This window comes from Lepidochelys olivacea, assembly GCF_965140295.1.
Source record: "Lepidochelys olivacea isolate rLepOli2 genome assembly, chromosome: 18".
NCBI lineage: Eukaryota > Metazoa > Chordata > Testudines > Cheloniidae > Lepidochelys > Lepidochelys olivacea.
In genome coordinates, this window is record NC_140428.1 from 12,521,966 (window position 1) to 12,549,246 (window position 27,281).

The following is a 27,281-nucleotide window of genomic DNA, read 5'->3' on the forward strand; positions in this document are numbered from 1 at the left end:
ATATGGGCTCACTGCCCACCAGTGCTTGCTAATGGCTCTGTCAATGTAGGGAGCCTGGCCAGAACCTCTCCACTTAGCAGATCTCCCTCCTAGAGCTATGCCAGGAAAGCCTCCTGCTGCACGGATGTCTGGGGAGAGGGAGATTGCACGGGCCTGCACCTTCCTCTGAGCATCTCAGACCTTGCTTTGCATCTCAGCAGAAATACGGTACCTCCATAGCACAGCGCTGCCCTGTGCTAAGGCAGTGACTTGGAGGGCGAGTGCCCCCTCTTGACCTTCTGCTTCACACAGATTCTCCTTGGAGATCTCCCATCCAAGCACTGGCCCTGTTTAGTACAAGAGATCCAGTGGCCTCATAGCACCACCTACCCATGGTAAGAGGTGGGGAAAACGCTTCAACCAAAACTTTTTTGGCCAAAAGTGCAGATTTGGTGACACCAAAACACTTAACAAATTCACATCCGTTTTGACTGGGGGGAAAAAAGATACACACACCCCATCTCCAAATTCCAGAATCAATCAGAATTTAAATTTTTCCAATTCAAAATGACGGTTTCAAAATGTTCATTGTTTCTTTAAAGTTTAAAAACCCGTTCAACATCTAAACAAAACGTTTTGTTCAACTCAAAACTAATTTTTTTTCCCTACACTTTTAGACTTGCCAAAAAAGTCTAAATTTTTCTGTGTTTTTGAGTAACCAGTGAACCAAGAAGTCCATTATTTTCCCAGTCTGACCTGCAGTGCCTAGTTTCCTTATGGGCTCTGGACCTGCCCCTTCTCCATCCCTTCAGAACCAAATCTTTGGAGGTTTAGCAAGCTTCCTTTGACCTCATCACGGTCACCAGAGACAAGAATCAAGAGCCCCGTGGGAACTGGCTGCTCCCAACCAGACAGAGCTGATTCTGTCTGCCAGAGCCATAGAGGTGACTAATCTAGTGTCAACAGCTGACACAGTTCAGCTCCCCTCGAGCTGCATCCTGTCAAAACCACAGCAAAGAAAACCAATCAGGAGACGCTGCAGGAACAATGCAAAGTCGGGCAGGAGGAAGGGGGGGCCATGCTGGGTCCAGTTCAGTTACCACAGTGTAAACTGACAGCCAGGGAGACTGCTCTGAGCTGGCCCCAGCAGGTGTGAGAGCAGATTAGGGTGCCCCGTACACAGCTCACCAGGGGATTTGTCAGGAGACCAAAGGTTTTGGCAGTGTCGTAACTCCATTTCATGAACACTGCCACAAACGGGAGGGCAACCCCTTCACAAACGTGCTCAAGGACGGGGAGGCTTGTTCCTGGTTGTGGTTTGGAACCTCTGTTATATGCCATCGTGTGCCAGCAATGCCCCTCTGCCATGTACATTGGTCAAACTGGACAGTCTCTACATAAAAGAATAAATGGACACAAATCAGATGTCAAGAATTATAACATTCATAAACCAGTCGGAGAACACTTCAATCTCTCTGGTCACACGATTACAGACATGAAAGTTGCGATATTACAACAAAAAAAACTTCAAAACCAGACTCCAGCGAGAGACTGTTGAATTGGAATTCATTAGCAAATGGGATACAATTAACTTAGGCTTGAATAGAGACTGGGAGTGGCTAAGTCATTATGCAAGGTAACCTATTTCCCCTTGTTTTTTCCTACCCCCTCCCCCCCCAGACGTTCTTGTTAAACCCTGGATTTGTGCTGGAAATGGCCCACCTTGATTATCATACACATTGTAAGGAGAGTGATCACTTTAGATAAGCTATTACCAGCAGGAGAGTGGGGTGCAGGGAGAGAAAACCTTTTGTAGTGTTAAACACCCATTTTTTCCATGCTTTGTGTGTATAAAAAGATCTTCTATACTTTCCACAGTATGCATCCGATGAAGTGAGCTGTAGCTCACGAAAGCTGATGCTCAAATAAATTGGTTAGTCTCTAAGGTGCCACAAATCCTCCTTTTCTTTTTGCCTCACGGCTGTTACTCTGAAATTCGTTTGTGGAGAGGCTGCATTAGTACGTGCAGCTGCCTTAGTTCTATCTACCTGAGGTCCTGACCCCCCCTTGCCATGGATCTGAGTGCCACAGTCTGTAATGGATGTAGCCTGTGAGGCAGGGCGCGACTATTATCCCCAGAGGGGAACTGAGGCACGCAGATTAAGTGAGTTGCCCAGAGTCATACAGGAAGTCTGTGGCAAAGCAGGGAACTGAACCTGTTGTGACCACTGACCCATCCTTCCTCTGACATTAACCAGCAATCTGAGAAGTGGTGTTATAACAGCCAAAAGCCTAGCCCAGACTCAGCCCTTATGAAGCCGAGCTGTTCATGAATGAAGCCAGGGTCCTTTCACGGAGTACGAAGAATAACCCTACATGTAGCTCAGCTGTCTCCTTTGCTGGGCACAGACCAAGCCAGGGGAGCTGTAGAAACAACACTTCATGAGCCTTTATTTCAAGGCATGATCTATGGCCCCTCTTTTCCCCGTGTTAATTCTGCCACCCCCCACTCAACTACGCCCACTCCTAGCTCACTTCATTTACTGAAGTTACTGCTAGGGCAGCATCCAGTGGTCAGGAGAGAAAAGGGAAACCTAGATGACTCTTCATTTCCTTTGCAGCAGGAAATCCAGCACCTCTAGCTTGATTTGGCTTCTGCAGATCATGCCTGCAGCCAACGCTGCCGGGCCCTACACGGATGCATGTCTCCAAGGGTTCCATGAGTAACGCCTGCTTTCCTTGTGTCCCTCACGGGTACAAGCACAGCCCTGCCACATTCACAGCCCCTGCCTACCCCCATCCTCTGCCTCCTCGTCAGGGATCTTTCCTCTTGGAAGAGCGGGCTGGGGTGCCATGGTCTTCCACAGGGAGGCAGGGCAGGGAACAGCGTAATCTCCTTGGCCAGATGACAGAGCTCCTACCCCAGACTCACCACACTACACTGGGGTAGCTTCAGCTCCCTCTCAAGCATGTTCATCTGGGCAGGCTGCAGGAGACCCAGCCTAACGCTGGGAGCAAGAGAGACGTCCAGGCCTGCCCAGCTCAGAGATGCAGCTGGAGGGAGGCTCCTGGCTGGCTGAACGGCAGGGATCACTGGATTAGAAAAGTAAGGAAGAGGAGGGCTGCTGCAGCACTGGGTCAGATTAGGCTTTAGCCATTGAATGCATTTTCCTTGCGTCCTAGCATGACCTCCCTGAGACCAGCTGACCAGAGCTGGCCAGTGGGGATGAAATCCTGGCCCCTGTGAAGTCAATGGCAAAAACTCCCACGGACTTCACTAGCTGGAATCCGACCCGAGAGTTTTCTCCCACCCAGGGGCCTCTCAGGCAGCGGGGCCTAGGGGGTGCAGCACACCACGTAGCAACAGCCCTCACGCGAGCATGGGCCAGAGCAGGGCTGGCCTTGGAGCCCGTTCTGAAGGACCAGGTCTGTAACCAGGTGAGCGGTGATCCACCCCCTAATAAGGGTGCAGAGGTAGCTGAGGGCTGGACTTTGGGGCCCAGCTGCACCAGCTCACAGGGTGGGGCCTGCTACAGCCAGAGTCTGAGGGAGCCCAGAACTTGCCTTTTGTTTTACCCTTTCCCGGCTTGCTGGAGTAGGCACGTTCTCCTCCCTGCCAGCGCACTCCAAAGACCGCTCCTGCTCCATGGGGAGCTTAGGCCCAGTGACGCAGGCCGCATGCTGGGTCTTGCAGGAGCGCGGGTGCCTCCAGCAGCTCCGAGGAAAACAGTGTCTCCTCAAAGGAGACGAAGCATCAAACTTGCACAGGAACTGGCTGCCTGAGTTCCCAGGTCACGAGCGCTAACCCCAGGGGGTGTCTGAGAGACGCACAGCAGGCACTTGGGGCTGTGGGTTTACATGGACACAGCTACCATGATGCTGGGCACAGCGATCTCTCCTGATCTCTTCCCCCTGCACAGGCTTAGACGTGGCTACTGGGTTTCCCCTCTTCCTTGCATGTGGTTGTGGCTTAGCTGTTAGCAGGGCTGTCTGAGGACAGATGCAAACACTCAAGCACCCTCCCCAGTCAGCCCAGCGGGGAAGCCCTCCGCCCACTCCACCCCCCAATTATAACTGGTTCTTAAAGGGAGACTGCTCTGGGAGGGGGAGGAGGACTACCATTTGAGCTCCCTTAAAATGCTCCTGTGTCCGTTTGGTATGAACTCACGCCTCGTGTCTAACCAGCAGCCCAGACTGTCTCTCCCATCTCATCCGATTCAGAGAGGCTATTGCAAACATGGGGCCAAATCCAGCACTTCGGTCTCGAGCAAATCTCCCGGTGCTTTCAGGAGGAAGCTTGACGCAGAGTAAGGACTGAAGGGTTTGGCCTGTGAGGGTAAAAAAAACTCCTGGCAGCACAAGAATGAGCTGGCAGGACGCGCCTAGCTGGAGGAAGCTCCTTTGATTTATGAGAGATGTTGCCTCTCACTAGTCGGTGTGTGACTGCAGGCTGCCGGGACCCCAGCTGGCTGCAGACTGGGGTTCTGAAGGGTGGCTGCTCACATGGCAGCCTGGGGTGAGGGACGTCAGATGGGCTTTTAGCATACACACATTCACCAATACTCTGTAGAGACACTGTCCCAGAGCTGCTGTCTGGTCAGACCAGAGAAGTGTTGATAGGAAATTGGCAGCTTTGCGGGGGACATGCGGATGGCTTATTGTATCGGTATTTAAGGAACCGAATCTAAATTTCCAAGAGCCCCAAATGCTGCCTGCAGCCAGCCTTGTCCCAGCAAACAGGACCGGAGTGCCCCATTACCCATCTGTCCCCTCATCCTCAGCCACCTGCTCCGGTTTTCTAGACCTCTCGCCACCTGCTCCCTCCCCTCCTGTTCTGGGTTGTTATACCACACTCCTCACCGTAATACCTGAGCACTGAAATATTGTACTCCAGGTAGCTCTCAGACTCAACCTCTGCATTGTCCCAGCTAATGCTGCTTTATAAGTACCATGTCCTAGCCAATGGTGCCCCTGGAGCACCCATCCTCTGACCCCTTTACTGGCTTCCTACCAATTCACCCTCCATTACCTTCCCTGGTTTTCTGTCCATCCCCTCCCCATCATCCTCCATCACCTTCCCTGGCTTCCAGTCCATCCCTAGTCACCTCCTCCACCACCTTCTCTTGGCTTCCTGCAGATCTCATTTAAAGCCGTCCCTCTCCGTGGACTCGCTCATCTTTCCCATGACCCTCTGCAGCTAGGGTCGCTCTTCCTTGGGCTACTCCTATCTGGAATGGTCACCCCTCCCCTACCGCCTCCTCACTGAGTCACTTCCTTTGGGCTGCCTCTCACTGTGAATCATTTTGCGGTGCTGCGTGTTACTGATGTGAAGATAACATCATGTACGGCACTGGGTACACTTGCTAAGCCAGCCTCGTTAGAGAGGAACTGCCAATTCCAGGTCAGAACCATGGTCCCTCGAATCCAATATCTCCCCTCCAAGTGTGGCTGAGACCCGATCTTGCACAGCAGAGCAGGGCAATGGGTAAACAATTAAGCCTCTAAACCAACATGCTGAGCTCAGCTGGGGCTTTGCACTGTGGCTGCCCACATCCAGGCTAGGCTCACCCAGGTGCCCATCACATGAGCTAACTCCACAGTGAAGGCGTTCCTATAGTTAGCAACACTCCCAGCCTCAAAGACGTTACAGCCTAAACCCACAAGACAGAGAATGGGCAGGAGAGGAAACAGGTGAAATGACTCACCCAAGGTCACAAAGCAGGTCAGTAGCAGAGCTGGGGTTAGGCTTTAGGTCTTCTAAAGGCCAGGCCAGGCCCCTATCAACTGGTCCACACCCCTTCCTAAACAAGGGAGCTTGTTATCCCACATAGTCTGTTTGCACAGAAGGACCATGCTGACCCTCAGCTGGAGGACAGACTAATTCAAAGCCTTTTTTCAGGCATTCATGAATGAATGAACCCTTCTGACACACTGCATGGAAGGCAAGGACTATGATGTCTCTTCTTACTGATGGGGAGGAACTTGAGGGACAGAGAGGTAAAGTCTGTCTAAGGCTAGAAAATTAGCCAGTGTCAACCTCGCCTCCCCCAGAGAGCCCTCAATCATGACAGAAGGTGGATTAATTAGACCAAACATTAGAAATGTGGTAGGACATTAGCTTGAGCTGATGATTTAATGACTCCTGTTAGGAGTGGCTGAGCGTGCTCTCTGCATTGTGTCTGCCCCAGGGGGCCTTCCCTCTTCTGCCATGAGACCAGAGCCTATCTGGCATGTGTTGTTAGCCAAAGTTCTGTTCCTAGAGCCTAACATCATACAGCAAGAGAGGCAGGGCAGAGCCAGGAACAGAAGCCAAGACTCCCGACTCACAGCTCTGATAACTAGCAGACCCCACTGGCTGCAAAAATCTTCTGGGCATGAGCAGAGAGGGAAAGTTCTCTGGGGAGGTAAAGGATGAACAATGAGGGCTGAACATGGTTGAGGAGGGGGATAGAACATGGCCTGCTGGTCAATGGAAAGATCTGGGGCTTATATGGCTCTGCCACGGATGCAGACTGTCCCTGTATCTGTGCCTCATTTTCTCTTTCTTTAAAGAAGGGACTACAGACCTACTACACCAGGGCACTGAGACTGAATTCCTGATGCCTTGCTTTGAGATCGTTCTGATGGATGATGATCTGTAAAAAGTTAAGCACTTAAAGGGACTGGGGGTCATCTCAGATAGAAAACTGTCTACACACACAACTTTACCTGAAATCTTTTTTGAAGCATCATTTAGCTGATGTGCAAAAGGCTCTAATTTTTGGTTTTAAAAACGTGCCTTATTTAATTATTGACCTTATCTACACTGCATGGGTATGTCGATCCAAGGCAGCTTACGTCAGTATCACCGTGTGCGCGCGCATCTACACTTACCTTCCACGCCCACTGATGTAACTGCCCCGTCTTGCTGACTTAATAGCACCAGCTCCCTGACCAGTGTAGAGTCACGGTCAATGTAGTTAGGTCTATGCAGCGTCAGTGTAGACACAGTATTACTTACATTGACTGTTAGTGGCCTCCAGGAATGCCACACCCTGACAGCTCTGGTCACCCTTGTGAACTCTGCTGCCCTGCGGCCAGCTGGCCAGGGAACCACCCCTCAGCTGACCATGCCAGCTACACACTGAGCGTGGAGTACACTGGAGGGGTTGGATCTCCCGTGTCTGAGGGGAGGAGAGGTGATGCAGGCACAGCTCCAATCCAGACGTAGAAACGTGGACAGCTACAAGCAGATTGCTCGGGGCACGGAGGAGAAGGGCTACAAGAGCCCTGTGGATACTTCAGAGGAGCCAGAGGCCCCCCCATCATGAACAGTGAGGAGGAGTATGGGGTACAGGTGACCAGGGATCCAGCTGTGCAACAAGCCAGGATGGGGGGATTTGGCTCCAGCACAATCCAGCCCATCCTTACAGTCCAGCAGAGGGAAGCATGATGCTGAGGAGGGAACCTCTGGTAAGCAGGCTGTTTGCTTTGAAGTTGCAGGGGTGGAACCCCTACAGCAGCAGGACACATCTGGTGACTTGCTCTTTTTTACTTATGCTGGAAGAAAGAGTGAAACAACTGTAACAAAGTTCCTCCTCTGCCTTGGTGGGTCCTGCGCTTATTGGCAGATTTGCTTGCCTCAGAGATTCACAGCAGCCCTCAGTTTGGCCACTTTTGCTAGTGGCTCAAACCTGCTGCCCACTCAGCTAACCTCATCACTGGCCAGCATGGGGGAAACAGAACAATCCCCAGTCTCTGTGTCCCACCTAGTGGTCAGGGACAGGCCAGATCCCTTTCCAATTTAGTCCTTCCCTTCTAGTGTTTCTCACAGACCAGGTCAACTCCTCCTGTGTCCAATCAGGAGTTGGGGGGGGGGGGGGGAACCTGGACCCATCCTCTACACTGGGTTCCAGCCCAGGGCCCTGTGGATAGCAGCTGTCTACAATGTCTCCTGTATCAGCTGTGTGACAGCTACAACTCCCTGGGCCATTTCCCCATGGCCTTCCCCCAGCACCTTCTTTATCCTCACTGCAGGATTTTCCTCCTGAAGCCTGATCACACTTGTACTCCTCAATCCTCCAGCAGCCCACCTTCTCACTCCTTGTACACTCCCCTACTAACTGATGGGAGGTCCTTTTAAACCAGGTGTCCTGATTAGCCTGCCTGCCATAACTGATTCTAGAAAGTTGTTAATTGGCTCCAGGTGTCTTGATTAGTTTGCCTGTCTTAATTGGTTCTAGCAGGTTCCTGATTGCTCTAGGGCAGCCCCTGCTCTGGTCACTCACTGTACCCCACTGGTCTGGGTCTGTCACACAACCAAGAGAGGCAGATTTGCGCTCTGGTTCTCACCCCTTCGAGTTAGGCCCTCGCCAAACACTGTGTTTATATGCACTGGGATGTCCTGTAAAGCCTCTGTCGATACCCTGATGACACTTTCCTGCCCGTAGTCTGCTATCCTCAGTTGCAGGTTTTTGCCTTATTTTTCCTGCCATGATAGGAACCTTCCCTCACCACTCAGTGATTACTTGAGTGGGAACCACTGCAGCACAGAAAATAGTCGCCCATGAACCCGGGCGGCACTCTGACGCCTGCAGGAGCTGATCCCATTCAGCTTCCATTAACTCACTCCTGAGGACATTAGTTAAAATCACCAGCACCTGTTGAAAACGGTGCCAGTATTTTCAATTGCCCTGTACACATAGGCTCATGCCCATGAGCTATCCCCCCTCATTTCCTCAATTCACCGCCTGCCTCAGGGCTATACTCACCAGGGCTGGTGCTGTGTCAATCCCAAGGAGAAGTGAGAGTGTAGTGCTTACACCTTCTGTGGCTCAAAGGGAGTGAGTTCAGAATCCTAAGTTTTGACTTCTGTCATGAATCCACTGGCAACGGTACCTCTGTGTATTGTATCTTCAGCAGCTGGAAATGCGGATGGAGACCCCATCAAGGCCACCCCAGCAGAATGGCTGAGCCAGCTAAGGAGAAGAAGGAAGAGGACTAAAGATGATATGTCCCAAGAGATCCTGCAAGTCTCCACTGCTTCAAATAACGAGCACAGGGCTTTGAGATTCACCTTTGTAGACAACATGGACGGGACAGAGCGGAGAGGAGAAAGGAGAGGGATACTTGCGCTTCTCAGGCAGCAGACAGACATGCTGCTGACTCTGGTAGACCTGCAGGTTCAACAATCCTGTACCCGCCTCCCTCTGCAGCCCATGGGTGGACAGTGACCTCACTGTTGGGGGAGGCTAGCCCCCGACCGCTCCCCTTCTGCCCCTTCCCCTGCAGGAGCCCAGAGCACCCCCACCACAGGCCCTGGCCCCAGCTCCGGTGCTCTGTGCTGTGTAGCCATGGCAGCCAGCCCTGGAGCGCTTGGGCCATTTCTAGCCCTGGTGTGCCGGGCAGCGTGGCCCCAGCACCAGCTGCCCTGAGTCCCTGCGGAACTCAGGGGGGAGACCTGGCCTGGGGGCAGAGCATGGGCAGGGCCACGCTAGGCTGTTTGGCGAGGCACAGCCTCTCCCTGCCTACAATACCCACCGCCCATGCTGCAGCCCATGCAGAACTCCCTGTCTCCCCCTGCACCCCCACATTCCATGGGGCGTCCAGGGCTGCTGCACTTCTCCTACCACTCCACCCTGGGGGAGAGTACAGACCGTCACAGCCGCACATAGACTGACCTGTGAAAGCCATGGTTGGTGTCCGTGCATCTGAAATGGAAACGACTGTTCTTTTTCCCATAATTCATTAAGTTATAAATGTTTTTCTATCCACATTGTTATGCAATAAAAATGTGGTTTTGGAAACCTAATTGATCTTTATTAATTCACAGACTCTGCTGGCTGGCTCTGACCTCCTTCACAGACAGCATCAATAGGGGTACTGGCAATGCTCTCTTACTGCACACGTAGCACTCACCCAAGGGTTCACACAGGGCTGCAAAAGAGCATGGCCAGGCAGAGCACTTGACAGCAACACACACTACTCTGACTCCCTGCACCCTATAGCTCTGCACTGAGCTCTTCTTGTGTCTGGCTGGTCAAAATCAGCAGACAGCCACTTCACCTCCACCTTCCCCTTCCCCCGCCCCGCCCCCCCCAGTGGAAACTTTCCCCCCTTTGCTTCACAGCTATTATGCAGGATCCAGCAAGCTTTGGACTTTTTTTTTTTTTGCGGACGTCAATCTCGTGAGTAGACAGCACTAGCAACCCTTCAGACAACCAAAGGCACATTCAACTTCATCCGATGAAGTGAGCTGTAGCTCACGAAAGCTCATGCTCAAATAAATTGGTTAGTCTCTAAGGTGCCACAAGTCCTCCCTTTCTTTTAACTGTCATTCTGCACCCGCTCAGGCTGTCGTTGAATCTCTCCTTGGTGCTGTTGAGGTGGCTCGTATGAGCTGTGGGAGGAAGGGGTAGGCTGGGTCTCCTAGGATCACTATTGGCATTTCAACCTTGCTAGTGGTAGTCCTCCAGACAGGAAAGAAAGTCCCTGCTTGCAGCTCTCTGAACAGTCTTGTGTTCTTAAAGCAGGTGCATCTCTCACCTTCCCTGACCAGCCCGCATTGATGTTAGTAAAGCCTCCCTCGTGATCCACCAGCGCTTGCATTACCATGGAAAAGTAGCCCTTTCTGTTGATGCACTCTGTGGCAAGGTGGTCTGGTGCTAAAACAGGGATCTGCATGCCAGCTATCACCCCACTGCAGTTTGGGAACCTCATTGATGCAAAACCATCCATGCCCTGCACAGTGCCCAAAGTCGCAACCCTCTGCAGCAGGAGGCGATCCATGGCCCTGCACACTTGCATCACAACAGCCCCGGCGGTGGATTTCCTGACTCCAAATTAATTGCTACCGGTCAGTCGCTAATCTGGCATTGCGAGTTTCCACAGTGCAATTGCCCCTTGTTTTTCTACTGTCAGTGCAGCTCTCATTTTGGCATTCCTGCGCTGGAGGGCTGGGGCGAGCTCTGCACGCAGATCCAGGAATGCAACCTTGCACATCCTCAAGTTCTGCAACCACGGCTCGTTATCCTGTACGACAATGTGATCCCCCCAGCCAGTGCTTGTTTCTCAAGCCCGGAACCAGCACTCCACCATCTGAGGCTGCTCCGTGAACGCCGCCAACAAACTCGAATTGTTTCTTTCTATGTCCCACAGCAATCTAGCCTCCAAGAAATCATCATGTTCCTGCAGCTCCTCTTGCAGCTCTGCAAATACTGCAGAATCAGGCACCCGGGACTCACAATGTTCATCACAATAGTGCAGAGTTGTGCGAGATCCATGCTTCTGTCACAGATGGCAGACAGCAAGAAGGGTTTGTATGGGTGATTTTGAACAGAGGTGTGAAACATTATGGGATGGAGAGCACTGCATTAGGGGAAGCTGAACCCATGCTCCCAGTCACCCCTGCGTGACTTGTTTCGGCCCCATGAGGCATTGTAAAACCTTCTCAAAACACCCTGTGCTACAGTGGTGATGAGTTACCCAGTGGGATAGCTACCCAAGTGCACTGCTCTCCGCATCAACACCAACGCTCCTAGTGAAGACGTGCACCGCAGGCACAAGGAGTGTAGTGTGGACGTGCACAAAGGATGGAATAACTGCAGGGACTGTATGTCTGTCACTTAGCCCCACATAATTTCAGAGTTTCAGAGTAGCAGCCATGTTAGTCTGTATCCTGCTATCTGTAAGTACTCCTGTTCTTTTTATAATTTCGGAGTGTAGAACTATCAGATCAATTAGGAATTGACTTAAAAGACAAACCGACATCAGCCTGCTTAAAACTGAAATACCTGTCCAGGGAGCCTCTGGCACCAACTGAACTGAAGCGGTTTAAAATCACACCTTTGTGCAACTTTCTCATGTAGATCTGCCCTTCGATCTTCTATGGGGGGGGGGGGCGGTAGCGCCCCTCCCCCTTACCCCCAGCTCTGCCCCGGTGAATAACCCTTGGAGCTTGCATGGACCCTTTTCTTTTCCACTCCCTGTCCAGCCCAGCCACGAAGCCCCCAAACCTCAGGGATTTAAAATGAAACGGATCCAAAGAGCGAAACAAAGGACCCCGGTGGCGAGGCAGCCCGAGGAGCGGTGGGAGGGAAGGAGCGCGCCGGGGTGGGGGGTCGGTGCGGGGGCCGCGGGTGGGCAGGTGAAGGAAGGGCCGGCTGGTTTCCTGCGGGGCTGCGCAATTCCCCACGCAGCCGTTCACCTTTTATGGTAACGCGGCGGCTGCGGGGCGGCGTGCGAGGGGCAGGCTGCGGGGGGGAGGAAGGGGCGGTGATGTCAGTGGGGCGGCTCTGCCGCGGCTCCCCGACCCTCCGCGGGAGGCGCGGCCGGGCAGGAGCGCCAGGGGCCGCGGGCAGCCGCGCAGCCAGGAGGGACCCCGGGCAGCCGCCCGCCGGCCCAGGTGAGGGGGAACAAGGGGAGCCGGGCTGGCCGGGGCGGGGCTTTGCTGCCTCCCGGCGCTTGCAGGGGCGCGCCCCGAGCCGGAGTCGGAGCCGCAGGGCAGCCTGGCACCCCGAGCTGGGACCCAGCCGGCGGGCGAGGAGCGCAGCGGGCAGATGGAGAGGCTACGGGGTGGGGCTGGTCGGAGCGGGGCGGCCCCGGGGGAACGCGCCCTCTCGTCTAGACTCTAGGAAAGGGGCCGGGCCAGGCGGAGTTGGGGGGTACCCGCCAGGGGGCTGTGTAACCCGCCCCCCGTCCCTCCAGAGCTGTGTTTATTGTAGGAGCCGTTTGTCTAACCCAGGGGTAGGCAACCTATGGTCCGCGGGCCGAGCTGATTTTCAGTGGCACTCAGACTGCCCGGGTCCCGGCCACCGCTCCGGCGGGCTCTGCATTTTGATTTAATTTTAAATGAAGCTTCTTAAACATTTAAAAAACCTTATTTGCTTTACGTACAACAATAGTTTAGTTCTATGTTATAGACTTATAGAAAGAGACCTTCTAAAACGTTAAACTGTATCATTGGAACGCAAAACCTTAAATTAGAGTGAATAAATGAAGACTGGCACACCACTTCTGAAAGGTGGCCGACCTCTGGTCTAACCCTTTGTTTTTCAGATCTGCTCATTGCCCCAGGGGATATTGCTGGAGTGACTGTGTGGGAGGGGAGGGGACAGGACAGGATCCTGTCTAAGTGCCCCAGGACTTGGGGTGGGGGATGGCTGGGTGGCAAAGGGGGGGCCCTGTCTCTAGGTGGCTGTTCTCTCCTAGCAGGAGGTGCTGGAGGGAGCAATGGGGGAGTGCAGGGGGCTCCCCGCCTCTCCCCACAGGAGGCACTGTAGGTGATATTATGGGGTCACTGCTCGGGTGCAGCTCAAAGATGATCCGATCCATTTCCCCCCAGCACACACATTGGTGAGGCAGAGATAGGAGCCATCTGTAATCCCCAACAGTGGCTAGGCAGTGCTGGGATATGGGACAGCTGTTTTAAATGTGCTGTTAGATTAGCTAGATGCTGCATCTCAGGGGGGCTCAGATGTCCCATTCCAGCCTGCATTGGAGGGGTTGCGGAAGGAGCTTGGGCTGTGGAGGAGATCTCAGCTTTGTTCAGCAGTTTCCTCACCAAGAGCCCTGTACAGAAACCCTTTGCCAGCCTCTCGCCCAAAGGCTAATGTGCTTTGCAAATGAGCCACAGCTCTCAGCGCCCCAGAAGGAAGGTCCTGGCTTAGTGATTCTCAAAAGTTTGTACTGGTGACCCCTTTCACATAGCAAATCTCTGAGTGCGACCCCCCACCCCTTTCACATAGCAAATCTCTGAGTGCGACCCCCCCCTTATAAATTAAAAACACTTTTAAATATATTTAACACCATTATAAATGCTGGAGGCAAAGCGGGGTTTGGGATGGAGGCTGACAGCTCATGCCCTCCCCCATAATAAACTCATGACCCCTGGAGGGGTTCCAACCCCCGGTTTGAGAACTCCTGATCTAGCCCCATTTGGCAGCTGGGGAAACCAACAGGAAGAGGTGTCTAATCCCTTTCCCAAGGGTACATGGTGAGTTAGCGTCAGAGGCAGGAATAGAACCAGGGAGTCCTGACTCCCAGTCCCCTGCTCTAACCTCCAGACGTGCTGCCGACAGTGGGCTCTTGGGGGCCTGTGCGTCTGAGCTGGGCTGTGAATGCTAAGAACTGATAACTGGGCAGGCTGAAGGGGGTGAAAAGCACCAGCTGTGCTGTAATAACTGCTCCTGGGGCACAATAGGCACTGGCTAGTGGACAGAAGACCGGCTTCCTTCCAAGGCTAGGGGGACCCCAGCAGAGCCAGCTCTCTTGCCAGTGAAGCCTCCTAAGGGAAGACACCCCTCTGTTGTTAATTGGGAGTCCCTGTAGGGTTGGAGACCGATAACCCATCCAACCACTGCATTACACCCCATCCAAACAGCAGCTGCAGTGAGCCATTAGGCTGGGCTCTGCAGGCTCTCTCCCTCCACCCTTTAAGGGAGCTGATAACCTTATGACCCCCAGCCTGGCTGCTATCCGATTCCCCCAGGAGGAGGGGACTGTGAAGCCTGAGGAAGCCGTGAGCTCTGCAATGAGGAATGTAGCCAGCATGTGGTTCATATTCATCCCTGAGTTTTGCTGCGGTGCCCTGCATGCTCTGTCCAGCCAGCCTAGCCGTTCAGTAGCCAAGGGGCATCTTGGCTTGTTAGGGAGAAATCTGATGGCCACCAAAGCTGGGTTTAAGAAGTAGCTGGGTGGAGGCTGGCTATGAGAGAGTCTTCAATAACCTTAGGTTTCAGAGTAACAGCCGTGTTAGTCTGTATATGCAAAAAGAAAAGGAGTACTTGTGGCACCTTAGAGACTAACCAATTTATTTGAGCAGAAGCTTTCGTGAGCTACAGCTCACTTCGTCGGATGCATACTGTGGAAACTGCAGAAGATCTTTTATACACACAAAGCATGAAAAAATGCGTCCCCCCACCCCGCTCTCCTGCTGGCAATAGCTTATCTAAAGTGATCTCTCTCCTTACAATGTGTATGATAATCAAGGTGGGCCATTTCCAGCACAAATGGCCCACCTTGATTATCATACACATTGTAAGGAGAGTGATCACTTTAGATAAGCTATTACCAGCAGGAGAGTGGGATGGGAGGAGGTATTGTTTCATGCTTTGTGTGTATAAAAGATCTTCTGCAGTATATAATGTGTGTATATAATGTCTTCTGCAGTTTCCACAGTATGCATCCGATGAAGTGAGCTGTAGCTCAGGAAAGCTTATGCTCAAATAAATTGGTTAGTCTCTAAGGTGCCACAAGTGCTCCTTTTTCTTTTTTCAATAACCTTAGTTTGCTTTCCACTGACTCTCCCCTAGGTAAGAACCACACCCTTCTTTCCCCACCTTAATCAGGTGCTTAGTCACAGGAGCCTTGAACACACAACCACTGTGTAACTAATTTCTAGATAAGATACATATTTGGTGCCCATTGCCTTGGTATCTGAGCACCTCCCCTTGTTTAGGGGGTTTATCCTCACACATCACTGGAAGACCAGGCACACAGGGGGAGGGATAGCTCAGTGGTTTGAGCATTGACCTGCTAAACCCAGGATTGTGAGTTCAATCCTTAAGGGGGCCATTTAGGGATCTGGGGCAAAAATTGGGGATTGGTCCTGATTGGAGCAGGGGGTTGGACTAGATGATATCCTGAGGTCCCTTCCAACCCTGATATTCTATGGCTGTTATCTTCATTGTAGAGAGGGGAAACTAAGGTACAGATCCACTAAGCGATTTAGATGCTTAACTCCCACTGGCTTGGTCACACAGGCAGTCTATAACAGAGCAAGGAACTGAACACTAGTCTCTCAAGTCCCAGGCTAGTACCCAAGCTGCTGGGTCATCCTTCCGAAGTTATTGGGGGTTTGTGTGATAAATTGTGCCCCTCACTGGTACCTCTCCCGTGCACATGAAATATCCTCTGTGAGGTGCTGGTATTCCAGCAGCAGGGAACGTGGCATGGTGGTTGGAGGGGAGGGATTCAGAATAAGAATTCGGGGGGCAGGTCTGTTTCCAGTCACACACACATGCTTAGGCACCCTGATGCTGTGGTGATGGGTGCCAGTATGAGAACATGGGTAGACAGACTGTGGGTGGAGAGGGACAATGGTAGGTTTTTAACGCTGGGGATCACGAGCACACAGGACCTCCCACGAGGATGTCGACTTGTATTGACTGACTCCCCTCTGAGGCTGAGCACAAGTATTTATCCCTGGTACTAGTGGGATGAGTATACAGGCTCTTTCTGCTCTAGCTGCAGGGGCTAGTCCAGTATTATTGGAGCAGCCGACCACAGTCAGGCAAAATCATCACTTGTGCCCTGTTTATTCCTGAAAGGCAAAGCAGAAAAGTCTGGGGAGGCCCGAGTGTTTTGTTCCATTCCTCGGTAGCACGCGGACTCTCGGTTTCCTTTGAGAATAAATGCCACATGCAGTTTTGGCCCCTGGGGGCTGGGCTGGGCACTGTATAAACATGGTTCCAGATGAAGTGCTTTCCAGCGTAACTTGGGCAGTCAGTAAGGGAGGAGCCAGACAAGGTTAAAAAGAGCTTTAAAATCCAGCGCTCCGTCCCGTGTCCTCGGTGTTAGAACTGACTGGTGAACAGAACAGTTGTTATGACATAAAGGTGCTGCACATGGTGGTTGGGGCAGGCAGGCACCCGAATGTCCTGTAGTCTGGGAATCAGTGAGTGGCCACCTTAGTGCTAGGCCCTAGGGGATAGGAGCTTCAGGACTCCCAGAATGCACTGGTTCAGCCATGGTTGTAAAGCCCGCTAGGTGTGGACGCACCAAAAGGGTTATGTCAATCAGGAACCTGCTAGACCATCAGAAGGACCAGCAGCACCACCAGCCGCTTCCTGCATCTGATGCCCCTGCCGTGGTTTCCGGGCTTAGCATAGGCTCATCCTGTGGTGGAGCATAGTGGCTTTTAGGGGCTCGGAAAGGAGAAGCTTGTGGCCTGAGCCCCCTGCAGCCTGGCCTGGTAGTGAGCGGGATGGGGGCAGGGGGAGCCTGTGCCACCTCCACTGGGACAGGGGTGCCCGGTCCATGCGCTCCTGCCCCCTCCAGGCTGCAATGACAACTCCCTCCTGGGGAACCCTGGGGGCAGGGAGCGGAGCTGGATGCAGGGCAGAGAGAGGAGGGCAGGGCAGGGCATAGGGATTTCTATTCCATCGTTTGAGGTATTTTTTTTTAACGTAAATGTACTAAAAAGAAATAAAACCACATATTTAATGGGTAACATGAACTAACCTGAAATTCTTCCCCCCAAACTGAAAATTTACAAAACATAGAAAGAATTTCCACGGGTTGATTGCTCGTCTGTCCGAAGCAGCTGGCCTGAGACCCCCGGCAGTGGAGCCCGAGGTTGGTCAGGTCTGGTAAGAGCCTAAATGAAACCCAGCGGCCAGGAAGAGGGGAGATGGGGGCTTGTGCCTCTTTTACTGAGCTGGAAGCCTGGGTGCGGTTACAGGAACATGGCTGTTGTCAGGCTGGATCAGAACCAAGGTCCATCTAGCCCCGGGTGCTGCTTCCAACAGTGGCCAGCAGCCGACGTGGGATACTCTGCTCCTCACTTAGTCTCATCCTGGTCTCCAATAGCTGGAGCAGAGGTGGGCAAACTACGGCCCATGGGCCACATCCGGCCTGCGGGACTGTCCTGCCTGGCCCCTGAGCTCCCAGCCAGGGAGACTAGCCCCCGGCCCCTCCCCTGCTGCCCCCCCCCCCCCCGCAGGTATGCCGCCGCGTGGGCAGCGCAGTTTGCGCCCGCCCACCTCCCAGGCTTTCCAATAGGCCTGTCCTGCCGCCCTGAGCAGCAAGGTAAGGGGAGGGGGCGGGGGTTGGATAAGGGGCAGGAGGTCCCGGGGGGCAGTCAGGGGACAGGAAGTGGTTGGATGGGGTGGGGGTTCATGGGGGGGGGCGGTCAGAAGACAGGAGTAGGGGGGGTTGGGTGGGGGGACGGGGGGGGGACAGGGAGCGGGGGGGTTGGACAGGGGGTGGGGTCCTGGGGGGGCAGTTAGGGATGGGGGTCCCGGGAGGGGGCGGTCAGGGGACAAGGAGTGTGGGGGAGTTGGATGGGTCGGGGGTCTCGGGGGGCCTGTCGGGGGTGGGGGTGTGGATAGGGGACAAGGAGCAGGGGGGGTTGGATAGGGGGTGGGGCCCCAGGGGGCAGTTAGGGGTGGAGGGGTCCCGGGAGGGGGCGGTCAGGGGACAAGGAGCTGCGGGGGTTGGATGGGTCAGGGGTTCTGAGGGGGGCAGTCGGGGTGTGAAGTGGGAGGGGGCCAGATAGGGGGCAGGGGCCAGGCTGTTTGGGGAGGCACAGCCTTCCCTACCCGGCCCTCCATACGGTTTCGCAACCCCGATGTGGCCCTCGGGCCAAAAAGTTTTCCCACCCCTGAGCTAGAGATTGGTTTGGAGCTCTGTCCACACAGCCAGATGGCGCTATGGAGCGGGAGTTGTGCGTGCCCTGTGTCCCATGCTAGTTCCCCATCTCGTGGGGCTGGCTCGCTCTCCTGCCGCTAAGGGGAAGGTGATTCCTGGGGGCCAGGCCAGCCAAAAAAGACCCTAGGACCCTGCTCCAGCCTGAGCCCGGATGTTTACACAGCAATGGAACAGCCCACAAGCCCGAGTCGGCTAGCACAGGCCAGCTGCGAGTGTCTAGTTGTTTAGACATACCCTCTGTGTCTCAGCCCTCCTCTTAGTAAATGAGGGGAATCCCTCCTGTGGGGGGTGATGGGCATATTAAGCAGCGCACCGTGCATGTCAGATGTGCTTAGGGTGACCAGATGTCCCGATTTTATAGGGACAATCCTGATTTTGGAGGCTTTTTCTATATAGGCACCTGTTACCCCCCCCACACACCTCCTGTCCTGATTTTTTACACTTGCTATCTGTCACCCTAGATGCGCTCAGTGAGACCCTGGGGGAAGGCAGAGTAGCGGCTTGCACCTGGGTTTGCTATATCCCAGATGAGGGCCCTAAATATGGGGCTATTGGCTCTTCTGGGGTGTCTCACTCTTGTTTTTGTGACCCAGAACTTGGAAGATCTCATTTTCATTCCCAAGCAAAACAAAAACAATTTTGGAAACCTCAGCACGTTATGTAAGATGGGTGGTTGTTTATTTTCCAGCAAACCCTAGCGCTGTGAGCCATCAATTCTCGTTGCTTTCAGCGGGTGCTGTGGGCAGCCAGGGTGGGGCCCACACAAAGGTGAAGGCCCCAACTTTCAAACAAGTCCAATGACGCTTGGTGCTTCACTTCTGGGATGCCTGACTTGAGGCTCCTTAGGGCTGGTGAGCACCCAGCACTCCAGCTAGAGCTAATGGGCGTGCCTCTGAAAAATCAGCCCCAAGGTGTCTCCTATTGGACACCAGGAATCGGTGGCTACCCTAGAAAATGTTGGCAAAGTGGTTGACCCAAAACTGCAGTGGCACAGCTGGGATTAGAACTCAGAGTTCCTGTCTCCCAGTCCTGTGCGCAGGCCAGTCAGATGGGAGAAGGAGGACAGCAAAACGGTCAAACCTGCATCAGCACCCAGGCTTACGGTGCAGTGTAGATGTACTCTGAATATAGCGTTCACCCATATGACAGAGATCCAACTGACCCTCAAGAAAAGCTTGGCTTGCTGTGCTAGGATCAAAGTACCTGGCAGCATCCAAGCGGCGCAGAGGTTGAGCTGTCTGCACAGCTGTCGACATCTGCCAAGCAGAGACTCTCTTCCCCAGTGTTTAAGGAAATGTGTGTGTTTCCTTCTTAAGAAACTCAATTTAATCATTTCCCCTGAGAGAAATTCCTGTGGCATGTGAATAAAAACAAACTGGCCTAAATTCCCTTCCCATCCGTTCCGACTGCAGGGATTAGAGCTGATGTGTTGGCTGCAAAGGGGCAGGAGTGCAGTGGGCACGTTTGCTTCCTTGCTTTTAAGCAGGGGCATACATTGAGCCAAGAAGGAGGGAATTTGGCTATAAAAAAATCCCTGGATTATGTTGTGTATAAAAACACACATGATGTGTGTGTGCGTGCGCGCGTTGTGGTTATCTTCAAACAAATCTGAAAAAGCCTTTGTCATCTCTGGAACATTCACTAAACTTGGGGAGCTGGTAGTCATTCCACAGCACCCTCTTTACAAGCACCCTTTAAGTAGCAGTATAACTTACTTCCAGTTTAAGGCCCCTTTACTGCAGTCAAGCAGTGTAAAGGGGCCTTAGATCTGGGGTGCCCAGCATGAGACACCTAGGTCTGACTTTCAGAGGTGTTCACCAGCCGCAGCTCCCAGTGACTCGGCTGTTGGTCCTCAGACGCTCTGGAAATTGGGTCAGAAGTATCTGAAGTTGGGCCACCGAAATTGGAGGGACCCTTGAAAATTCAGGCTTCTAAAACTAGTGATGAACCAAACCTGGAACCTTGCATCCACATCCCTGTGTAATTTCAATGTGTGCATTTGTAGTCAAATCCTTGGCTCCAAGCCCACTCTTATCTGGTGTCCAGGTTGGAGCCAAAAAGACCCGTTTTCCAGTTCTGTGACTACAATGCATCTGGGAAGGATTTCAGCCATTCAGCCATTTTAGGCTGAGTTGCATCAGCTGCTGAGAAGGTCTGTGCCATTGAGCATGAACCTGACCCCTAGCCTTGGGCCTCAGGCCCTGAACTGGAGTCCAGTGCTAGCATGGGTCTGGACACTGTCTCTTTGGCCCCTCACTTATCCTATAAAACGGCCATCTAATTCAGTAACTGTAACAAGCCTTGGGCTGAGGGGGAATACATCAACCTGTCCTCTTTATGATGCTGCTTGGTAAAGGTCAGACAGACCTTTCCCCGTCTTTTTATTAATTCTTGATCCCACTGTGGGACTTGCTACAGACTAGCAGAGGTGACTAGCTGTCTGATCAAAGATAATCCCGTGAATCCGAACCACCCTCCCTCCCTGCCATCCGTCCCCCTGTGGCTAAAGGATCCTGGCATCAGAACAAAGTGCTGATGAATTTTACTGCATGTAGCTGTGAAATGGAGCTTCTGTAACACAGTTTAACTGTTCCCAGGCCAGCAAACTTAGGGTCCAGTGTTCAGGGGATTTGCTCCTTGGATCAGTGCACCTCTAGGTCACTGGTTCAAGTCTAGCTCGGGTGGGTAGTGACTGAAAGTCTTCACCATCTGATGGTTGTGTGGTGGCCCCTATGTGAAATGAGTGACTGGTTTTGGCCCAGTTCATGGTAGACCAATGTCTGTCCAGAGATACCATAGCTGGTGCTGATCGGCCCGTGGCTGGCAAAGAACCTGAGGGTTTAGTGGGTATGGACAGTCACTCAGCCGCATGGCGATGGGCATGGTACCAATACGCAGAGCTCTTCTTTTGCCCATCAGAGTGGCTCTGAGGGGTGAGACATGTTGGGAGCGGAGGGTCATTCTCCAGGCACCGGGGAGTGAGGGAGATGCGGGAAACTCCTCTTGGATCCTTCAGGGAAGTGATCAATCTCTGGCCTTGCTGATGGGCTGGGGCAAGCAGGGGTGGGAGGAGGCTGGAATCCCACAGCTCCAATAGGTTTTTCCCCTCTAGCTGCTCCCCTTACAATTAGCTTTTGGGAAAGGCGCCCACAATACACAGGGTCTTCCTGCCAATACTCCAAAAACACCCATCTTCGGCTGGCCGCAGAGGACCCCGCAGGGAAGGGGGGGGAGCTGAGGTCCTGGATACGCCCCACCAGGGCGTGGCGGGAGAGGGGGTAGGGAAATAGAGACCTGAAGGTACCTTGGAGCCAAGCCAGCAGTGAGCCAAGGAGCTGGCTCGGCTTTCTGATCCAGAATGTGAGCCAGGCCATGGGAGCTTGGCTCCACAATTTGAACCAGAGAATCCATGGAGAGGTGGCCAGGATGGATGCCAGCATACATGTGCAGGCTTGGCTCACGCCCCATCCAGAGAAGGAGCCAGAGCCAAGCTGCAGGTTTTATCCAGGCCCCCCTAGGCGGCTAGGTAAGAGAGCTAACAGCCTGCAGTTCCACTAATCCCTAACTCTGGGCCAGAAGGCTGTACAGACCCCGAGCCTTTCATCTTTCCCACCACAGCCACAGAGGGATTGTAAGTGCGGAGCGTGGAGGTTTCTGCCCTGTTCTCTCTACCTGGAAAATGACTTCCTGGCCTGGGAACAGCCCCGGACTTACTGAGAATGTTTTAAGGAGGCTTGTCCACCAGTCCCCCTGTGGGATCGCGGGCAAGTGGCTTCCTCTCTCTGTCGGTGTCCCCCTCTGTAAAATACGGGTGGTGCTGTTTGCCCGTCTCCCAGGGGCATGGCGGTTTAATTCGTGCGTCAGGGTGCTATGAGATGCATGGACGGAAGCTGCTAGAGACGGGCAGGGGATTCTAAGGGCCGTGCCAAGGGCACTGGATCTTTCCTGTTAAGGCAGGGCAATGGGGCAGTTCCCTCTTCTGTGGGCCTGGTCACATGGCCACCTCAACCCCCACAGTCTGCTCCTCACAGCTCTCCTGGCAAGGGCTTGGAGTTCAGGTGGACAGCTCCACAGCCGCCCTGTGCCTTTTTACCCAGGGAGGGTGTGTGTGGTCTAGCGGTTAGAGCAGGGGCTTGGCAGTGAGACTTCCTGAGTTTCACTCCCAGCCTTGCTGCTGACGGCAGTGTGATCTTGCCCAAGTCGCATCCCTTCTCAATGCCTGTTTCCCCATCTGTAAAAGGTAAAAAATACATTCTCACTTCAGCGAGTTGGGTGGGAGGGAGGCCTAATTAATTAGTTTGTGAAAGGATCTGAGATTCTCCAGTGTGAGATGCCAAGAAAGTACACATCATTCTCTGTTTAATTACACCTTGATCCCGCAGCCACAGATAAATGCGCCTGTTCACAGGTGTTCAGTTACTCTGGGGCGTAAGTATTTGCAGGATCGGTGCCCTAGTTCCTCCAGAGAGTGCTGGTAGGCTCTATGGTCCCAATCCGCCCATCTTGATTCCAGCTCATCCTGCTTCCTGAAATAGATCTGCCAAACCAGGCCCTGTCCCAACAGTTCTTCAATACGTGCAGGAAAGGAACAGGGGGATTATGTTGTCTTGAGTTTTTTTTTCTTTTGAGTGAAGATAAAGGAAAAGAAACATGAGAGGTGATATTAAAATATAAAACACTGATGGACAAAGGGCTTGTTTAAAACCCATGAAAGGAGCCAAGTGCAGAGCTAGGGGCCTCCTGCCGTGGCCCAGTGTGACACATGGCTTGCACATGCATGGCTCCGCAGCATGTATGGTCTGTATAGTCACCTGCTGCTCAGAGGTTCCCCAGGCATGGTGAAGAGGGGGAGGGGGATTCTGCTCAGACTAGAATCAACCCCCCACGTCCCGCCCTGAGCGCCACGCCATGGAACCAGCAATTCCCAGTTTGCTTTCCATCTGGGACGCTGGTGGGCTGCTCTTCTGTGCTTGGCTCTGCTTGAAGCCGTGCGTGAGCCGTGCCTGCTCACTGGAGCATTCCGTCCACCTCGGGTGAAGGCTGGGCCTCCTCCAGATTAACGAGCCTGCTATGGCCTTGGCTCAGAGGGTCCTCGCTGCTGCTGAGGATCATCGTGTTACAAGTGAGATTAGACTGTCCATCTCTCCTGGGCTGCCCTTTCTTCTTCTCAGCTCCAGTTGTTCTGAGTCACTGTTCTAATGAGGAAGGTTTACATTCGAATTTGACCTGCAAAGGGCTTGTGCCTATGCTCTGCTTCTTTACAGGGGATGAAGAAACCCCGACTGGGTTTTATTTAAGGCCCCAGCACCCCCATTTGTGTTTAATGTTAGAAAGTCTATCCATGTTTAGCCTAGACGTCTTCATGGTGGCTGGAGTATAGGGGGACCTGATGTCCCGATTTTATATGGACAGACCTGATATTTGGGGCTTTTTTTTTTATATATATAGGCACCTATTACCGATTGTTCCCTCTTGCTGTCTGGTCACCCTACTGGAGTTGGAGTGAAATGAGGACATTGTAAGAGTGAAGAAAGCTCTTGAGAATAGAGGACTTTTCATACAACTCTTTAAAACACACTCTGTTTTCGCTAACATTTGTTTCGTGTATATGCCCAATTAGCACTTTGGAGAAAGGAAGCTGTGGTTAAAAATGTGATCCCTCTACTCCTCAAATTAAAGTCCAGCCTTTGAGATGTCCAACAGACCCTCCAGAACAAAACTGTTTTGGGCTTTCTTTTTCTTTTTCCATAATAAAGGCAAAAATTCCAATTAAAAACTATTTCCGTAAGTCATCTACAAGTCCCACCCACTCCCCTTATTATTGAAATTAATAAAATAAAATAACTAAATCCTGAAACTATTATAACTCTCTTTATACAGAACTGAATGTCCCTTTAATTCTGCATGTCCCAGCTACCGATGGTTCACACCAAGGGATGTCATCCATTTTGAAATAGGATTCTAGAGTACACCGGTCCCTTTAACATTAGGTCCATCTCTTCTGAGGCAGCTTACATGGTTCATAAGCATCAGGGCTGGGATTTCTGTTCACATCTGCCTAGCACTGATTATAACTGGCTCTGCTTTTCCCCTGACAGGCTCTGTTCTGGGCTGATCGCAGCCGCTACTGACCTCACTGCTCCTAGTGCCTGCTGGGAAGGCAGCTGCTTCAGGAGAGGGATTTTGCCAACTTGTCAGAGGAAAGTAAAACTTGGTAAGAAACTCAAAATGTATTTCAAATTCCTGCTCCATGTGGTTAGCAGAACGTCCGTCTGAGTTGGCTAAGGTGGCTAGCTGTATTTTTGAAATATGTAGGCCATGTTCTGGCCCCGACTTTTGCTGTCTTCGGCCACTCCGGCCATGCAAAGCAGAGGGAAAACCAGAAGAAGCAGGTACCTAGGCATTCACCTTGACTACTGGCAAGTCACTGATTCTCTGTTTTGCGTCTCCATGTTAATAATGCCATACGAGAGGTACAAGGTGGTCTTACGAGACTGCATTTCCCTAGTGCTCTTCACTGGGGATCTCAAAGCAGTATCCAAAAAACCACTAGTGAATTGAGCCTCACAGGTCTCCCTCCATGAGATGGGTAAGTATCATTCCCCCATTTTACAAATGTGGAAACTGCGGCATAGATGAGTGGGGCAGGGGGAGGGGACTTGCCCAAGGTCACACAGAGAGTCCAGAGCTGGGAAGAGAGTCCAGCTCTCTTGACATCTTGCCTTTTAGCCCTTGGCCTCTGCTGCCTCTCTCTTGTGAATCACATTTTGCTGCTCAGGTGAAAGGTGCTCTAGAGTTGCAAAGTCTCCAGCTTACCTGTTCCAGCACTTGGGGCCACCCATGTGCTCCTGAAGATCACTGGAAGAGGAGGCTTGTGTGGGTGAAAGAGCTCCTACGCTGTAGCCAAGCTATCAGCCCAGTCAACAAAGGAGCCTTTCATCACATCGCCTGCTCGCTATTTGATCTTCCAAGGGCTGAATTTCCTTTGGAGAGCTAAAGAAAAATTCCCCCGCCCTTTCTGTGCACTTACTGTATCAGTGCACTGAATCAACCTGGCTGAGAAATCGGTTTGCATAAGCACGGGCCTCCCCATGTGGCCATGTCTCTGCCTTCCCCTCCATCACGCAGCCAAGCTGGTTTCAGTTGCCTCCGATTAGATGCGATGGCTTATCCTCTCATTAACGCATGGGGATCAATTTCCAGCACAGCATGCAAGGGGGATTTAGGTCAATGGCTTCCGACGATGGCGGTGGCTTTATCCCCAAATATTGTGCTGAAAAGCTCACTGTGTAAGTTTCTTCCGCAGCCTCTGCCCAGTGAGGGGGATGCTGGGTCTCACGGTAATTTACAACAATACAGATTAGTCTAATTGAAGAGCCATCTGCTGCCCCACCTCTCACCAGGGACGCTGATATCGGCAGGACTGAAGCTGCTGGCTCTCAGGGCAGCATAATCCCAAGGATGGGCTGTTCATGTCAAGGCGCCCCTACTTTAGAATGCTCCCCTTGTCAATGGGAGCCAGGGCCCTCAGTACCATCCTTCTGAGCAAGGTTAAGAACTTGTGTCCCTTTTGGGGTGGCAGCATGGTTCAGGAGACCTGGGTTCTGTTCCTTGCTCTGACACTGACCTGCTGGGTGAACTTGGGCAAGTCACTTCCCAGCTCTGTGCCCCAGTTTCCCCACCTGGGAAGCAGGGGTAATGATACTTGTCCTCCTTTGTAACGTGCCCGCTTTCTAAAGATCTAAAGAGGAAAAGCACAGTGTAACTACTAAGTGTCGTTATTATTCCTTACATAAATCTACATTAAAAGACCATTAAGATTGCAGAGTGAAGCACTTAGAAGTCAAGAAATGCCAATGTGAAGGCTGCCCACATAACCTTAACTCTGCTCCTTGTGCAAATGCATCATGCTACAGCCTCTAGTAATAGATACTTATTTCCATAGGACACTTGACTCATTTAGGGCCTGATCCAAGCCCACTGGAGTAAATGAGAGCAGGATGGACAGTGCACAGTGAATGAGGGTGCTGCTCAATATTTAATTTTTACTCTCAACAGTAAGCCCACTGTATCATTTGGGTCCAACGTGCATATCTTACGTTACTAATTTCTGGTCAATACTGAGCTCAGCTGGATTTGAACTAGTGACTTTTCAGTACCAAAAAACAAACAAACCCCACAGTGGGGCCTAGTACAAATGCCCTTGAGCCATCCACTCCCCTTGTTTATGAGGTCATGGGGCCTTGGTGCCTGCGTATTAGGCATTCAGAGGCCTTTGAGTTTCAGGGCTGTAGAAAGGAACATCAATTATAATAATAGCCTGTCCATCTCTCTAACACTTTCCCTCTGAGTATCTCAAAGGGATTTACATGACTTAAGTCTCGTGCTGCCCTGTGAAGTAGATCGGTGTCATCATCTCTATTTTACAGGTGGGGAAACTGAGGCACAGGCATCTGCTTGAAAATGGGTGCAGAACAGAAACCGGCCCTTACCCTGCTTTCATGACCAAGCTTCTTTCTCAGTAACAACAACTGTCTATAGAGAAGGGAGACGAGAACAGTGAGGAATGTGGTCTTTGCACCTTGTTTGTTGAGAGACTCTACTCCGGGACCCTGGCAGCACTTTGCTATTCGAACATTTTGCTAGACTCCCTTTGGAGTCACAAGCTAGTTTATTGGATCTCGTTTTGCACGGGTTGGTTGTTTGTTTTTTCTGACTTTCCTTTCCAGGAAAGAAGACTTTGAACGCCAGGGTGTGTGCAGCGTAATAGCACTGTGTGTGCACCCACCAAAGAGGAAATCATTCCATCACCTTAGGAGCAGCTGGGCATTGCCTCCAGCAGCTACCCTGCACACATGCCTTAGGTTGCTGGGAACAGGAGAAGCTCAGCATGG

General features: G+C 52.4%; 1 protein-coding gene across 2 annotated transcripts in view; it reads left to right on the plus strand.

Moving 5' to 3' along the window:
* Nucleotides 1–12,227: 12,227 nt before the first annotated feature.
* Nucleotides 12,228–27,281, plus strand: part of FBLIM1 (filamin binding LIM protein 1) — a 42,546-nt gene continuing 27,492 nt past the window's right edge. Inside the window, exons 1-3 of one of the 2 annotated variants that reach the window (XM_084651893.1) lie at nucleotides 12,228–12,361; nucleotides 24,486–24,601; nucleotides 26,817–27,081. The gene's annotated coding sequence lies outside the window, so the exon portion shown is untranslated. The remainder of the gene's footprint in view (nucleotides 12,362–24,485; nucleotides 24,602–26,816; nucleotides 27,082–27,281) is intronic. The other variant, XM_084651892.1, reaches the window with a different exon arrangement.